The sequence below is a fragment of the Ambystoma mexicanum genome, chromosome 6q (assembly GCF_040938575.1).
Source record: "Ambystoma mexicanum isolate Mex_15411 chromosome 6q, UKY_AmexF1_1, whole genome shotgun sequence".
Lineage (NCBI taxonomy): Eukaryota > Metazoa > Chordata > Amphibia > Caudata > Ambystomatidae > Ambystoma > Ambystoma mexicanum.
In genome coordinates this window covers 1116672368-1116688241 of record NC_090937.1, presented here as the reverse complement: position 1 = coordinate 1116688241, position 15874 = coordinate 1116672368, and the positions used below count along the sequence as shown (strand labels likewise).

The 15874-nt window shown below is 44.4% G+C and overlaps 1 protein-coding gene and 1 long non-coding RNA gene across 5 annotated transcripts in view; both read right to left on the bottom strand.

Annotated features, from left to right (window-relative positions):
• TEC (tec protein tyrosine kinase) overlaps positions 1-15874 on the bottom strand; it is an 837667-nt gene that overhangs the window by 533752 nt on the left and 288041 nt on the right. The gene's annotated exons all lie outside the window — the stretch shown is intronic.
• Positions 2783-7477, bottom strand: LOC138516513 (uncharacterized). Its single transcript, XR_011282281.1, has 3 exons — positions 7344-7477; positions 4114-4264; positions 2783-3271 (listed from the first exon to the last, which is right to left on the bottom strand). It is a non-coding gene; the product is annotated as an uncharacterized lncRNA (long non-coding RNA).

Here is a 15874-nt window from a genome sequence, read left to right as displayed (position 1 = left end):
ACGTCAAACGGGATGCACGGTACCGCTGCACACTCAATCTGAAGACACACAAGGCCACCTTGCCACGCTGGGAAGACGCTCACCCAGACAGCATCCAGACAGTCATCCGAACCAACGCCCCTACAGGAGGGTCACGTAGCAGATACCACAACATGAAGCCCGCTCGCTTGCGCAGTACAAGTACAGTCAAAGGCACAAAGCACCACCTACACAAAGAGACCACATGGTATACACCCCAAAGACTACCAGGTTTGACCCAAAGCCAAAATGAGTACGTCAGCCGATCAGGCAGGCCAAAGCACACCACCAACTGCACCAGCCACGAGGTCAACTGCAACAGCATGGCGCATGCCCCCCCCTTTCTCCATGACCCCCCAGGCTGATAAAGGCGCAAGGTGGGTGGAATGGCTTGAGGATTTCAACAATTTTATTGATGCTGCGGGTGAAGAAACCTCCCCACGCCTGCGCAGCATGTTCATTAACACGGCTGGCACAGAAATAAAAACACTAATCAAAACCATTCCCCCATCTGAACTCACTGATTGATTCACAGAAGCCTAAAGGACAAAGCACCTTCGTAGATTAGAAAAGCCATGCCACTTAGGTTCACACCGGGGAATTCAGGTCCCCATCTGTCTGGAAGTATCAGATACCACACTTCAACTGCAAAACCCTTGGAAAAGGAGAAAGAGAAGGTAGCCCATGGAACGCCCTCACGTGTGCAGTTCTCTTCTTCTGAGACGAAGGCACAAAAACATATTGGGGTTTAAGAGAAAAGTGGAGATCAGGCTGTTTTATATTCTGCACTCGACTCCTTGTGCTCCAGTGCAGTCAGCGGGATCTAGTCCCCTCTTGATCACAGTGTGCTTTTCAGAAATCCAATTACACCTGGCTCCCTTATTGGAAACATTATAACTATATGAACCCTTTGCTAATACATGTCATTAGTCTTCTTGCTAAATTGGCAAAGCAACTAGAAAATAAATAAACTAATTGCCGATAACGAGTAACAGAATTAAACAGAACCAAAATATTAGCACATTCTATTGGGTTCGAATGTAAAATGCAGCTTACAGAGGATGAAGACCCTATTTTGGTTTTCAGTTTTGCTCTGTGGATTGTTGTCCTCGTTTATGTTTCTCGGGAGGATAGCTCAGGGGCAACGTGCTCGCCTTGGAAACAAGACGACAGGGAGCGATCCCTGGGGCAGCGCTTAGAAACCTCTGGGTATTAAGCGTAGGGTAACCAAACGTCCCAGTTTTGCCGGGACTGTCCCAGTATTTGGTTGTCTGTCCCCCTTTCTCAAGATCATGTTCCCATTGGAAATTGCAGTGGTCCCAGTTTTTTGTAGTAGGTTTTTACAGCTGGCAGGCAGGCAGGCAGGCATAATCTCGCATAGAAGAAATGCTGCATTTTACAACTTAAGATAGTGTTAGTTTGTGCTGAATTCATTATAACATCTGTTTCTTTGAACAGTAACACTTAAACCCCCTTCTCCAAACACTACTGAAGTGTAGTGCCTTGACAGCCACTTTCAAGAGCTAGTCCTAGTTTTATGTTAGTTTTTTAACTTTTAAAATCTGGTCACCCTAATTAAGCGTGTTATAAATAACCTATGATATCATATATCATATCATGTCTTCGTGTGGACATCTTTACTGCCAGTGGATGCATGTCAGAGTACATGACATAAGCTCTCTGTGTACACTATCCACAGAAAAGTACAAGAATAGGTGCACGGCTGGGGGAAGAGTGCGGTGTCTCCCCGAAGCATGGACTCCGAGTACATGAAGAGATACCCTACCAAAAAAATCTGGATTGAAAGTGGATTGCTACTGGATTTTCCCAAACATTTAAATCCTCTTTAAATCCTATTTAACTCCAGAAACTCCCATTGTACTGAGAGGATTGCTTTTGGCTTCTTTTTGGCTTCATGCACCCTGAAATATGTTAATTAGCAATCCTCAGTGGAATGCAATCCCAAAACAATCCAAGCAATCCAATCCACTAAAAATCCAAAAACAATCCAATCCCCAAACAATCCACTAAAAATCCAAAAACAATCCAATCCCCAAACAATCCACTAAAAATCCAAAAACAATCCAATCCCCAAACAATCCACTAAAAATCCAAAAACAATCCAATCCCCAAACAATCCACTAAAAATCCAAAAACAATCCAATCCCCAAACAATCCACTAAAAATCCAAAAAGAATCCAATCCCCAAACAATCCAGCAAAAATCCCAAAACAATGCAATCCCCAAACAATCCTATAAAAATCCTAAAGCAGTGCCATCCCTAAATAAATACAAAAGCAACGGATTACATCTGGCTTCCTTTTGGCTAAATGTACCCTCGTAGAGATCCAAAAGCAATGCAATGCAATCCCCAAATAAACCTTTTGAAATCCAAAAGCAATTAATGTAGTCACCAAATAATACTTTACAAATCAAAACAACAAAGCAATCCCAAAAATATTCTTTAACAATATAGGCATTGTTTCGGTTTATGAGCTGGAAATAAATTTAGGAGTTTTAACAAAAATAATGTTTACTATAATCCTGAAAAGAAATGCTTAAAAACACATTTGGTGCACCTTGTTGAATTGGGCTTTAAAAGCGTCACTGTGGCTTAATTGCTGCCCATTTCAGAGAGTTGCATTTTGAATTGCCTTTAGAACAATAGTGATGACTAATTAGGTCACAGTCATTTAGGTAAAATGGCCATGAAAGTCAAGACCATGTAATGGCATATAAACTATATTTAAAAAGAAGCGACACGTTTTTTTTTCCCCGACTATATTTATTAAAAAGAGGCAGAGGTTCAATCGGACACTGTGTACATAGCACAAAAACACAACTGTAGCAATCCCAAACACGGGTGCTTCACAATTTAAAAATAAAGGGTGAGAGGGGACCCAGAACCAGTCAGATTCGGTCCAGCCCAGGGAGCAAGGGTGATAGGGGACACGGAACCAGTCCAGGGGTGTCACACGAGTATACAGGCCCAGCCTAGGGAGCAAGCGGGTCCGGTGGGGACCAGCCCAGGGAGCAAGGTTGAGAGGGGAAAGAGAACCAGTCCAGGGAGTCACACTAGTATCCAGGACGAGGCAAAAGAGCAAGGGAATGTGGAACTACACTTGTGTAGAAAAGACGAGGTTTGGCTCCTTCTTCATCCGGTAGTTCCCAATTTTGTGTTGGAGGGCTTTTCTGCACTCGGATGCAGAGAGTACTGGAAAGCCCATTTCCCTGGCTTTAACATGGATACATTCTGAAACGCAAAAAAGATTTGTGTAAAAAGTTTGAAAAGAGCAAGCAAAGTACTTTTTGGTTGACACATGGCTGTGAGAAATAAAGCATAGGCAATTTTCACTGTACACCCTCTAATGTGCTTTCGTAATTCGAATTACTACATTTCTCAAAGCTGTAAATCTGGTTGAAACCATGGCAATTCCTTAGAATTTAATATAGATTAGTGTCACTTCCCCAGGAAGTGGCTCTCCGTTTATCTTCTTTCCATAATTGGTATATTGTGAAGAAATTACCAATCTCGTGTTTCCCCCATGGACAGTGCATTGGTAAAGGAGCCATACAAGCAAAACAAATACACAGGGTTTGAAATTGAGCGGAGCTGGGGGCTATTTAGCCCTGTTTGTAGCCTTGAAGAGCCTGGTTAGCTTTACACCATGCTTACCAGGAGCTAAATTTGGCTCCCGGGCCAACTGATGCCGATATTATATACCTATGGGAATTTAACTATGTGCGTGCTTGCTTTTGTAACAATCTAAAAAAATAACATAGGACACCACTATGACATTTGAAGCTTAACTGGTCATAAGTAATGGACAAAGCAATATGTTTGCATGTGGGCATATAATGAGTGATGGACAATAACCGGTTAATACATGAGCCACAGTATTTGAGCTACCTTTTCCCACCCTCTGACACAGTCGTCTAGAAGCCCTATGGCTTCATAGGAATGTTGGGGAGGAGGGTTTGAGATTGGGGTGGAGACACAGAAGCCTACAACCGATAGTATTTGGATAGAGAAAAAGCATTTATTTATTTCATAAGGGCACAAACCAACTTTTGGTTAACTCCAATGGCACTTACCTCTGATGCAGTTGATGGACCAGGGTTGGGATTTGTATCGGGAAAACTTTTTCTGTGGCTCCTGTCCGCCTCCTCTATATCCACTGAACGGCCAGTTCCAAGCAGTGCTCAACTGCTACCTGCTGACAGGAATCCACTGTGTCCCAGTATGCTGAAATAATAGCACAAATATTAATATTACACATTTTAATACAGTATGCATTCTAATGACAATTACCAAGACCCGGAACCAGCGCAGGGAGCCAGATGGGTACCCAGACACAGCCCAGCAAGTAAGGAAGTTTGTTAGGAACCCACCCATGGAAGTGTCTCGGGCAGGTGCCAGTCTTACCTGAACTTCTGAAATGGTGAACACCTAGGCACACAAAGCCAGTAGGCGTTTGGTTATTTGCCGAAATATTGACTGCCCATGGTCATTTTAATCCCTATGGCCATTTACACCCAGATCCTGCCCCTCCCAAAATACCTCCTTATGGGAACTTTGAGCTCACTTTAATCAAGCCTTATCAGACTTTGCGCTTAAAGTGCCTGCGCTTAAAGTGCCTGCCTGTGATTTTCAAAGCAGTATTCTAAGAGTTAATTACTTAATTGGAGTTGTAAACCCACTACTGCTGTGATAAAAAAAATGTCTTAACCAGGTCTGCCTTCAGCCACAAAGCAGTTCAACGAAGCAACTGAACAAGTCTGGAAGTGTTAAGATGAAAAAAGTAGGATATACCCTAAAGTATGGGTGCATAACATAAGGCCCGCGGGCCAGTTGCGGCCAGCCATGCCGTTTTGTCCGGCCCGCCAGCAACAAAGACTTTCCTAATGGAGGGCGGCCGGCAAGCAGCATCGGCCCCCTCCATTAGGAAAGTCTTTGTTGTCTTCCGAGCGTGTGTGTTTGTTGGATCTTTGTGCTGCTTGTATGTTGAGATCCGGGGGTGGGGTGTGTGTCGGGTCTGCCTGAATGTTTGTTTTTGTGTGCAAGTCCAGTGTATGTTGAGATGCGGGGTTGGGGTGTGTGTCGCGTCTGCCTGAACGTGTTTGTGTGCAAGTTCAGTGTATGTTGAGATGCGGGGTTGGGGTGTGTGTCGGGTCTGACTGAATGCGTTTGTGTGCAAGTGCAGTGTGTGTCGAGATGCGGAGGGGGTGTGTGTGTCGGGTCTGACTGAATGTGTTTGTGTGCAAGTTCAGTGTATGTTGAGATGCAGCGGTGGGGTGTGTGTCGGGTCTGCCTGAATGTGTTTGTGTGCAAGTTCAGTGTGTGTTGAGATGCGGAGGGGGAGTGTGTGTCGCGACTGCCTGAATGTGCTTGCGAGTTTGTATGGTGAGTTGGGGGTCTGTATGCTTGTGAGTTTGTGTGCTGAGTTGGGGGTGGGAGTTCGGGTCTGTATGGGTGCATAGTGTATTGGTGTATGCTTGTGGGTTTGTGTGCTGAGTTGGGGGGTGGGGGGGTTCGAGTCTGTATGGGTGCATAGTGTATTGGTGTATGCTTGTGAGTTTGTGTGCCGAGTTGGGGGGTGGGGAGTTCGGGTCTGTATGGGTGCATAGTGTATTGGTGTATGCTTGTGAGTTTGTGTGCCGAGTTGGGTGTGGGGGGGTTTGGGTCTGTATGAGTATGTATGCATGGTGCATGCTTGGTGGCATGGGGCATAGTGTTTGGTTGAGGGGTGGGTGTCATGCGGCATAGTGTTTGGTTGGGGGTGGGGGGGGCCGTGGGGCATAGTGTTTGGTTGAGGGGTGGGGGAGCCATGGGGCATAGTGTTTGGTTGAGCGCCATGGGGCATAGTGTTTGGTTGAGGGGTGGGGCCAAGCCTCCCGCCACGCCTGCTGCGCCTACCGCCCCGCCCACATTTACTTTTCAGCCCACTAAGGAAAGCAGAAGGCAATATTTCTAAGGCATCTGGCAAGGGAGAGGCAGTCATGAATGTAGAGCATCAACAGGGAAGGGAAAGATGATTCAAGGGGAGATGGACCACCACGGCGCCTGCCCATTTTGCCCCATTTATCTATGGGGGCGCACTCCCAACACCCACAATTACTTAATTTTCCCCTACCCCAAACCCCATAACAAAAATGCAGCAAAAAAACCTGGCAAAACGGCCTTTCACCGAATGCAGTGAAACAGCTGTGACCAACTACACCCAGATGATGGCACACGATGTAGAGCTAATGTGTACTGTGTGAAACGCCTCAGGTTATCCTTGTGGCTATCTTTCCAAACCACCCCCCCCCCCCCCCCACTTATTGTCCCATTCAAGTGCAGGCTCCCAAGTTAGACCTGGGGAAAAAGGGGCTACATATGCACGAACTTTCTTAATCTGTATGAATTTCTTAGAGGACAGCCAAATGCGGGTAAATTGAAAGGGATGTGGTCGTTTTGAATACAGTCGTGGCCTCAGTGAGCTTTCAAAATGCACAGTTGGGTCAACATATTCATTAAATTAGCCCCCCCCCCCCCATCGAACCCCACAGATGCTGCTCTAACTGCACAGCTTCCAAAGTAGGATTTACGACTGTAGGCTCCTTTTCTTTGAGGTGCCACCCATGAGTCATGTCCTATACAACGGCCCCTCTCGAAAACTCAGCTGGTTTTGTGATAAAGTGCAGTTGTGCCAGTAAATCAATTGCAGTAGGTCTAGGCGCGCCCACTGCACCCCTTCCCTCCCACACTGCCTATGATACACATACACCCAATCCCAGCTCCGAGTACAATTGCAGCTGCATGGTACGTTGATGTGTTTTGGACTGAAACTCCCAAAAGCCATAGCTGGCATATATGACGCTGGATCATTGAAGTCGTATGAAAACAATGGAGCACAATGTTGCAGACACGTGTGTATATTATATGTTCTCCTGTAAAGCTCTAGCCTGCTTGAATATCACTTGTAAAGCAGGTTAGAGCTGCGCCGTGTGAAAGTAATGAAATGTGCCAGCAGCCTGTTATCCAGGGAAGGAAACCATCCCGGTGTCCTGCAGATACACGCACTGTGCCGGCCTTTAGCAGGAGAACATATGATATACACCAAGGGTCTGCAACAGTGCTCCCTGCTTGGAGGCTCACGGAGAAATGGCGTCGCTGGTCCAAGGAGGCGGATGGGGGCGCTGGACGTGGGGAGCGCGCACTACAAAGGCAGAGTCTGCCTCATAAATCAACACAACCTGTCTGACTCCCGAGAGACACACTCCTCACTATGCAAAAGGCTCACTCTGAAATAAAGCCTAAAACGTGTACATCAGCTCCTTACCCAATGATTCTGGCTTTGTTTCGATCCCAGCAGCATGATCCACGCTCGAATCTCGTCCGCCATTGCTCAGCTGGTGTCCAGTGTTCCCAGGTGGAAGGAAAAAACGCGCTGCATCGCCGTACGAAAAAAGCCCAAAACAAGCTGACCCACCCAAATTAACCGAAAAAAGCAAGCGCACATGTAAACGCCATGAGTGGGTTTCAAAAGTAAGAAACAGCACAATTCAGAAACATAGAGAAAACACACATATACTAAGTTAAAATAAAAAGTAGTGTTAGTGGCTTGTTTTTACTGAGAAAGAAGTCAGTAAAAAAATCCCCAAAACTCCTGCAGCCCAAGACAAACAAATCGTTGCTTGGAAAAAATCCCCCAAATCCAAAATAAATGGAAAAAAAATCTGAAGCTTGAAAACTTTTAAATAAAGACACAATTCTCTCAGGTGTCACTTTGAACATTTCTCAAAACTGCCATTTTCTAATTTCTGAGCATTTCTCAAAACTCTGCCATTTCTGACTTACAAAAGTGTCTTTATGCTTTCAGTAAATCAGAAAAGTGGTACAGCCATCTGGGAAATGTGCAGCTTACATAGGAAAGACTTGCACAATAGATGTTAACGATACCTCACAGGCACCGTATTTTAACTCCTTTTCGCGCTCTGCAAGGAGAATCCCCAGGCAGTGCCTGTCCTGCACTCCTCAGAGGCACTATGGCCATTGTCAGGCCATATTAGGGACACTGGAAGCTTTGATGTCTGTACCCCCACATTCTTAATGTCACAGAATACGGTGCTTTTAGGAAAAGAGTTGTTCCACCAAGGAACAATACTTTTCCAATTTTACATGGACTTCAGAATTGGGCCCATGTTTCGGTAAAGTGAAAAGCAGTTTACATTTTAAAAATGGAGCACCTGCAGCCCAGCAGGTCTGCCAAGGCAACCTGACCCGAGATGAAAGCTACATGGAGACAGCCCAGTGAGGGAACTGCAAAGCCCTCCACCAATGGTCCCATGCCCTGACCTGCACGATTTCATATGAAGAGAGCCATGTCTACATTGCCAGGATGCTGCCAGGCCTGGACTGGCCTACAGGGCAATGCCTATATATTTTTTTATTTGTATTCCGGGATTTGTAGCGCCATTACAACGGCAAGACTACAAGTCCCAGAATGCAAACATAAAATTAGGACAGTTACACGTTTTCAACGATCTGTGTGTCCCGGATACGCATTTTTATTACACAGTGCTGTGTGTGTGTGTGTGTGTGTGTATATATATATATATATATATATATATTCATTCAATAAAAAACATTGTTAAGGGGACGTTATGGTTAATTTCCTATGGGTTTAGCAACTTAACCATAACTACATGGCCGCTACAGCAGGCCATGATATATATATATATATATATATATATATATATATATATATATTGTGGTCGTACGCCATTTCAGGAAATCAGCCCATCAAACAACAGCAAGTTCGTTCACTTATCCAGTATATATATAATTTGATGTACAGGGTACAAATGGGGACAATGGTTATATGTTGCACAAGCGAAAACAGTAAGACTGGCTGTGTATGCATTTCAAATAGTGTTTTAATAGTCATAGTGCTGAACGTATTTAGAAGCTGCCATTTGCTGGACACATGAGTATGGTGTGCACGAACTGAAATAGTAACAAGTATTATTTTTTTTACAATTGTGTTCCTTTCGTATGCAGGCTATATTGAATCTGAACAAATATCAGGAAATATTTTACTTCATGAAACGTTTTGTTTTACATGTTCAATACATCTTGGATGTTTCCCGGTGCAGCACCCAGTACCAGGGGCGCCAACTTGTGGTTATCCCGGGGACAGCCGGCAGCGAAAAAAGCCCAATTTTAAGAATAGTTTGCGATACATAAACATGTTTCATGGTGATGCTCTTGTAGTAATCGGCAAGTCATCCCAGAATTATCCCCAAATCATCAGGGCTTAACATGCTCTTCAAGTAATCAGCAGGTCATCCCAGAATCATCTGGGGCAAACCTGTTGATGCTCTTGACGTAATCGGCAAGTCATCCTAAAATCATCAGGAACAAAGAGTTTTCTAAAATAGGGATGATGTTGGCATCATCAGCAAGTCATCCTAAACCCATCCCCAATTCCTCACCCACCATTCTGAGACATTTGCTGATGACTTTAACAGCGTGATGACTTCTGATGATGTGGGAATGACTTCTAATGTAGTTTGATGATCATCGGATGACTCCAGGATGGTCTCTTAAGTCATCCTTTTAGACCTGGGTTTCTCGACCATGCACGTGCTGCCTGCCTGCTCTGAGCCACTGTCCTTTGATCCAACAGGCAGTGACACCCAGTACCCCATCTGACCCTTCTACAGGGTCATTGATTCTGGCAATTTCAGTACTGTGGTCAATGGCCGCAACATTTTGCAATGTGTTTTTACAATACATGCACAGTTTCTTCAAAGATCCAGCTCCGGTCACTGTGGTACCAAACTGTTTAGTGTTCAACCCTCAGGCGCAGCGTTTAGATGGTTTTAATGGCGCGCTGAACAGTTTGAAGTGAATAAGTAACGCATGACACAGGATAAGCTTCGCGTTCAAAGACAGCAGTGAGATTGAACTGCCATTCTCTTTTGCCCAGTAGACAGATGTTTACAGTTGTGCCCTGCCCTGGAAATGGGAGAAGGAGACATACGGGGAACCGGCTGTGCCATAAATCCCCAGTTCATAGTTGTGCTGGGCTAGATGGCGAGTGCGCCTGCTTGTGTTGACGGGTGAACTTTGTTTCTCGATCAGCACACTGCTCCGGGGCTCACCTCCTGAATTCCTCTCTAACCCTCCCTCAGCAGTCCCTCGGGCCACAGAATAAGTCCGTCAGAGCCTCCTTCCTTTCCAGCATGACTTTGAAATAAGATTATTTTTTTCCCGCATCTCCCCTCCATGCCCCTCGATATTCGTGGAGTGCGCAGTGCTCCAGATTGTGTCCAGATACACATCCACATAAATAAAGGTGCCCTAAACGTGTGCACACTTACCTCTGGTATGGTATTTATCTCGTTTTTTGTGCCCACAAGGAGCACGGCCACCATCGTATCTTCTTCTTCCGCCGCCATTGCTGCCCACGCTGCCAGGCCCGAGAAAAAAAAGCCAAATGACCCTGCAAAAGAAGCCCAAAACAAGCCGACTCCCAACTAAATAAGCAGGAAAGAGCACTCATTTAAAACGCTGTGGTAAGGTGTCAAAATTAAGACATTTAACAGAATACCATAACTATACATAGAACAGAGTGTATACCCAGCAAATTTAACCCCACTCTCCTCAGAAACTCTTTTTTAAAACACATTTTTTTATGAACAGCACAGTTAAATTGCATTCTCTTTATTAGTCAAACAATGACTAAATGTAGGTGACCATATTATTACCACAAAATACATTTTGTTGTGTGTCTAATCACATTTGCAAACCCCATGGAGCTTAAATACAAAAGAGGTAGCAGGCACACCTCTCTAGAATAAACATGGCATAATAACCTGTTCAATGGTTTTTACCCACTTGAGAGTCCGCAGCCATCACTTTTTGCTCACTGTACTTTTCACAAAGGAGGAATATCCATTTGCATATCAGTCTTTGTCCCGCCCACAAGGACACTACAGCACCAAAATGAAACCTCCTTTGAACAAGAGTACCAACAGCAACCCCATACACGTGTTTCAGCCTTGTTGGGTCCCATCAGTGAGGTGGAGCTGTGCCTCTCTGAGCACAGTGAGCAAGGGGTCCACGTCTGTGTTCTCCCAGGTAATGGAGGATGACCAACCCCAAGTTCCTTGAAAAAATACAAAAAAGGTAGCAGGCACTCCTCTCTAGAATGAACATGGCATGATAACCTGTTCAGTGGTTTTTACTTGGAGATTGGGCTTATATTACTTCTGGTACTTGTAGCTTTCCAGTGAAAATGGGGAGGAGGATGGGTTGGGGCAACAAAAATTGTGTTTTTTTTCTTTTTCGTGTTACACATATTTCTATAAGGAAATGTTTGTCAGCGTGGTTTATCATGTGATTTGCATACTTTTTAAGCCATCTCCATCAAAACCCAGACATGTCCACAAGCTGTAGCTGGGAAGATATGTGGTTAAGTACTTTAATTGCAAGACTGGACTCCAATCCTGATTTCACCACTTCCCTAAAGTGTCTTATCATGGGAAAATCATTTTGATCTTGCTGCCCCCAGTCTAGTATACCTTGAAATTCTGAGACGATAATAGTCTCCAGAGGCACAGTAAGTGTGTAATATACATTTAACAGTTGAGACACTGCAAATAGGCCCGTCAGCGATTTTGCAGTTTTACCAGTGCAATTTAGGGGAGAAGACAAGGGAGAACAGACAGAGGATCTTCAGGCACGTTGCATTTGCATCGTGCAAGTGCAATGGGAAAATCGGCAGCTATTAACCCATGGCTGTATTTCTTGCTCTCCATTATGATGTATGCACCCCACAGGTGCCTCAGACTGTTTTGCATTGTAAGCAAAGGGTCCCCCAACCATCATGTTGAATTAGGCCCCCATACCTCTTCGGCCAGGCCTGACTATAAGACTGGCCTACATTGTACATCCAGTTTGGACATGTTTTCTCACTGTGATATGGCATTTTTAAAGCTAAACCCAAAAGGAGTGTTTTCTTAGGTGGGGAGACTAGAGCTAGGAGATCCCAGCGGAGCTCGGGCCAGCACAAGCCTCACCTAGGACTCTGGCCTAACCCCCCATCGTGGCCCAGTGCCTGCCAGAAGCAAGTGCCGGCCACTAGCCCCACCTGGTAATCATATTATTTCTTTTCTGCTTCTTTTCTGCTTGGTTTACTTACATCTGCATAAGAAATGTAAATTATTTAAGAGTACCATACATAGTATTTATTGTTTGGGGTAGAGACAGTAGGCTATTCAGGCATGGTTTGCTGCCAATGATCCAAATGTCACAAGGCATAGCCGGAATGTTGTTATCTTTCTCCCTTGTTCTCTCCTGCCCCCTTTATTTTGTCTTGAGGTGCCTTGAAACACCATTTTATGTGTAGGGGACTTACAAAGTATCCAATAAATAAAAGAAACAAATAAAATAGTAATTGCGGGTGCATTCTTTTTTTTCAAACGTAACAGAACAGATATACAGCCAGGGGTGGTAAACAGAGGAGCACAGAGGAGGGGTACAGCTGTACCGGGTGGCAGGCAGGAGACAGTCAGCCACCATCCAGCGAGTCAGGTGGCGCGATGGGAGATGGGATGGCCGAGGTGTTAGCATTCCTTCTACCCATTGCTGCAAATTGATACACCCTGAATGATAGCGACTGGGCATTATTTACTGGAGAAATTAGTTAAGTGCAGTTTGACATTATTTTTCCAACATTTAAATGAAGTAAAAATGTGTGCCTATGTTACTGGATTGTTTTTACAGAGATACAAGTTGGAAAAAATCAAAAATAAATCTTCCAATGTAGCCTTGCTTGCAAAAGAATCCAAAATAAATGCAGTAAAAATGTGTAGTGTTGCTGGATTGGTTCTATTGAGAAACAAGATGAAAAAAATACAAAATAAATCCTGTAGAAATGCCTGCCTGCCAATTAGTGTTAGTGGATTGTTTTTACTGAGAAACAAGTCAGTAAAACTCCAAAATAAATCCTTTAGAAATGCCTGCCTGCCAATTAGTGTTAGTGGATTGTTTTTACTGAGAAACAAGTCAGTAAAACTCCAAAATAAATCCTTTAGAAATGCCTGCCTGCCAATTAGTGTTAGTGGATTATTTTTACTGAGAAACAAGTCAGTAAAACTCCAAAATAAATCCTTTAGAAATGCCTGCCTGCCAATTAGTGTTAGTGGATTGTTCTTACTGAGAAACAAGTCAGTAAAACTCCAAAATAAATCCTTTAGAAATGCTTGCCTGCCAATTAGTGTTAGTGGATTGTTTTTACTGAGAAACAAGTCAGTAAAACTCCAAAATAAATCCTCCTACCCAAGGCAAATAAATCCTTGCTTGAAAAAATCCCCAAAAAATCCAAAATAAATCCAAAAAAAATCTGCAGCTTGAAAACAAGCCAGAAGCAATCCCAAAACAATCCAAAAAGTGGATTTCTTTTTTACTAGGGTACTGCAAGGAGCATCTGAGCTAGGAAAGGAGAAAGGCCAGGGGCAGGTTCCGATAGAAGCTGCAAAGAGTGCATGCGGCTGGCAGAAAGCAAAGCCTGGGTGAAAACATCTACAATTAACTCAGAAACAGAAACACGGAGAAAGACCGAATCAATGTAGGTTGATAATGAGAGAATTCCCAGAAATGGAACCTAAACAGGTGGGAATGGGGGCAGTAAAATGCAGGCGACTTTTATTTATTTATTTATTAATGTATAGGAGCAAGTAAGTCTTCAGCTGTTTCCATAAGTGTAGCATGCACTAGATCTCAGTCTGTGGGCGCTACTGACAGCTCACTGCTCTCTTGCAAGCCTGGCTGTGGGTATTTATGCAAGGCAAGGTGTGTAGTGATCTTCATATCGAAGCGTACACATTCTGCTGCCCAGAAAGGGAACCCGCACATTCAGGAAATCAAGAAACATCTCCAGCAATGTCCAATCAACTGTGCGGTTTCACTTTGGAGTTCAGTAACGAGGATGCTGACGTGTGTGTGCACGCGACCGCCAGGCAGGCAGCATTAATTAACGCAATCTTGCACTCGAAGCCAGTCAGGCAATTTACTGGCCAGGAAGTGTGTTCTAAGGCCAGAGAGCAGAGCCAATTGCGCTTTCTGTATTATCCGACTTTCACACCCAAGGGTGAGGGAGTCTAGGGAAAAAGGGGGTGCTCTGGGTCAGTCTCTAATACCCCGAAGGGTCTAACTATGCTGGCTCTGAGGCTCTGGGAATACAGGCGCAGTTCTTTCAGTCTGTAGAGCTGAAAGAGATATGCCTACTCCAGACCCAATGCAGAGCACTAGGGTCAAGTGGGATTCTAATTAAATGTACTCCACTTGACCTGTGACTTCCTGTTTGTCTGGTGAACGCAAACATGACTTTTGCATGAAGGGGGGGATTAGTTGGATGCTTGGCGTGGAATTCATTTTTGTATATATTTCACCTAATTCTGCTGGATTGTTTTGACAAGACTCAAGTTAGAGGGCCTAATCACTGGTTTGGCCTGAGACCTTTAATGCAGCGGTAATGGTATTACCACCGCATTTAAGGGCTAGTGAAATTACGAGTTGGCAGGAAAATGTCATTTTTACCTCCAGTTTTTTGCTGGAGTTAAAAATTACAATTTTCTGGCCCCTTTTAAGTGTTTTCGGCACTATTACTGCCAGCGCAGTTACCACTGGTAAAATGTGGATTTACCGCCACTCATGATCTGGTGCAATTTGCACCGGATCATAAGTTGCTGGGGCGATAAATCCCCACCGAGTTGCGATAGCGCTATTGGCGTTGGGCGGTATCCCGGCGGTATCACCGCCCAACTCGTGATGAGGCCCAGAGTATGTTAGAGCTGAATGGTGGGTCTTACATAAATATATAAATATTGAAAAGGACCAGAGATGGGCAGTTACCTTGAGGGACCCTAGAAACCAACCGGGCGCATTGAGACAGTTAAGACCCAAACTAGTAACGTGCAGAGAGATGTGTGGTCCACAGAGACCAGCAGATTCAAGAAGATATGTTGACGTCTGGTATCAAACATTGCAGACATTGAAAAATACTAACAACATCAATTGACTTCAATGAGCAAGGGAAGTCTCTGTGCCATGATTCTTCATTGAGCAAGGGAAGTCTCTGTGCCATGATTCTTCATTGAGCAAGGAAAGTCTCTGTGCCATGATTCTTCATTGAGCAAGGGAAGTCTCTGTGCCATGATTCTTCATTGAGCAAGGGAAGTCTCTGTGCCATGATTCTTCATTGAGCAAGGGAAGTCTCTCTGCCATGATTCTATTTAAACCCAGACTGAAATGGAAAGGCGTGCTGGATCCCCACAAGTAAGCCTTGATGCTGTAGGACAGTTAATATATAAAAGATATTTGCGAACTAGGTTGGAAGGTGTTAAAATGGGAATATTGGACAATGTACAGGGGTCCAGCAAAGATAGGATATGGGCTTTTTTTAAAATTCAAGATCAGGGAATATGGGAACTGTCAAAGTTATTTCTTCTCAAGAAAGCTCAGAGTAACATGTTCTAAATAAAAGAATAGGCCATTCGAGACTGGAAGCCAGAGGACTGGCACACACTCATGTGGTTACTGCTTCCCTTTACCAGCCTTTGGGGCTTTAGTCTGATTTATTTTTGTTAGGCACTTATACAGCAAGTCAATTCTGTTTCAAAGCGCCAACAGAGCAACAGGGGGGGGGACATGGGATTGAAACAATAAATACAGTGGAGGATAAAGACGGAGCTACAATGCCTTCAGAATGTGCAAGTGCAGGGAGAAGGGGATTGGGGGTAAGTACTGGAGTGTCCGTGCTCGTTGGTGAGCAGCAGATGTCAGTGCCTTATGCAATTCCTA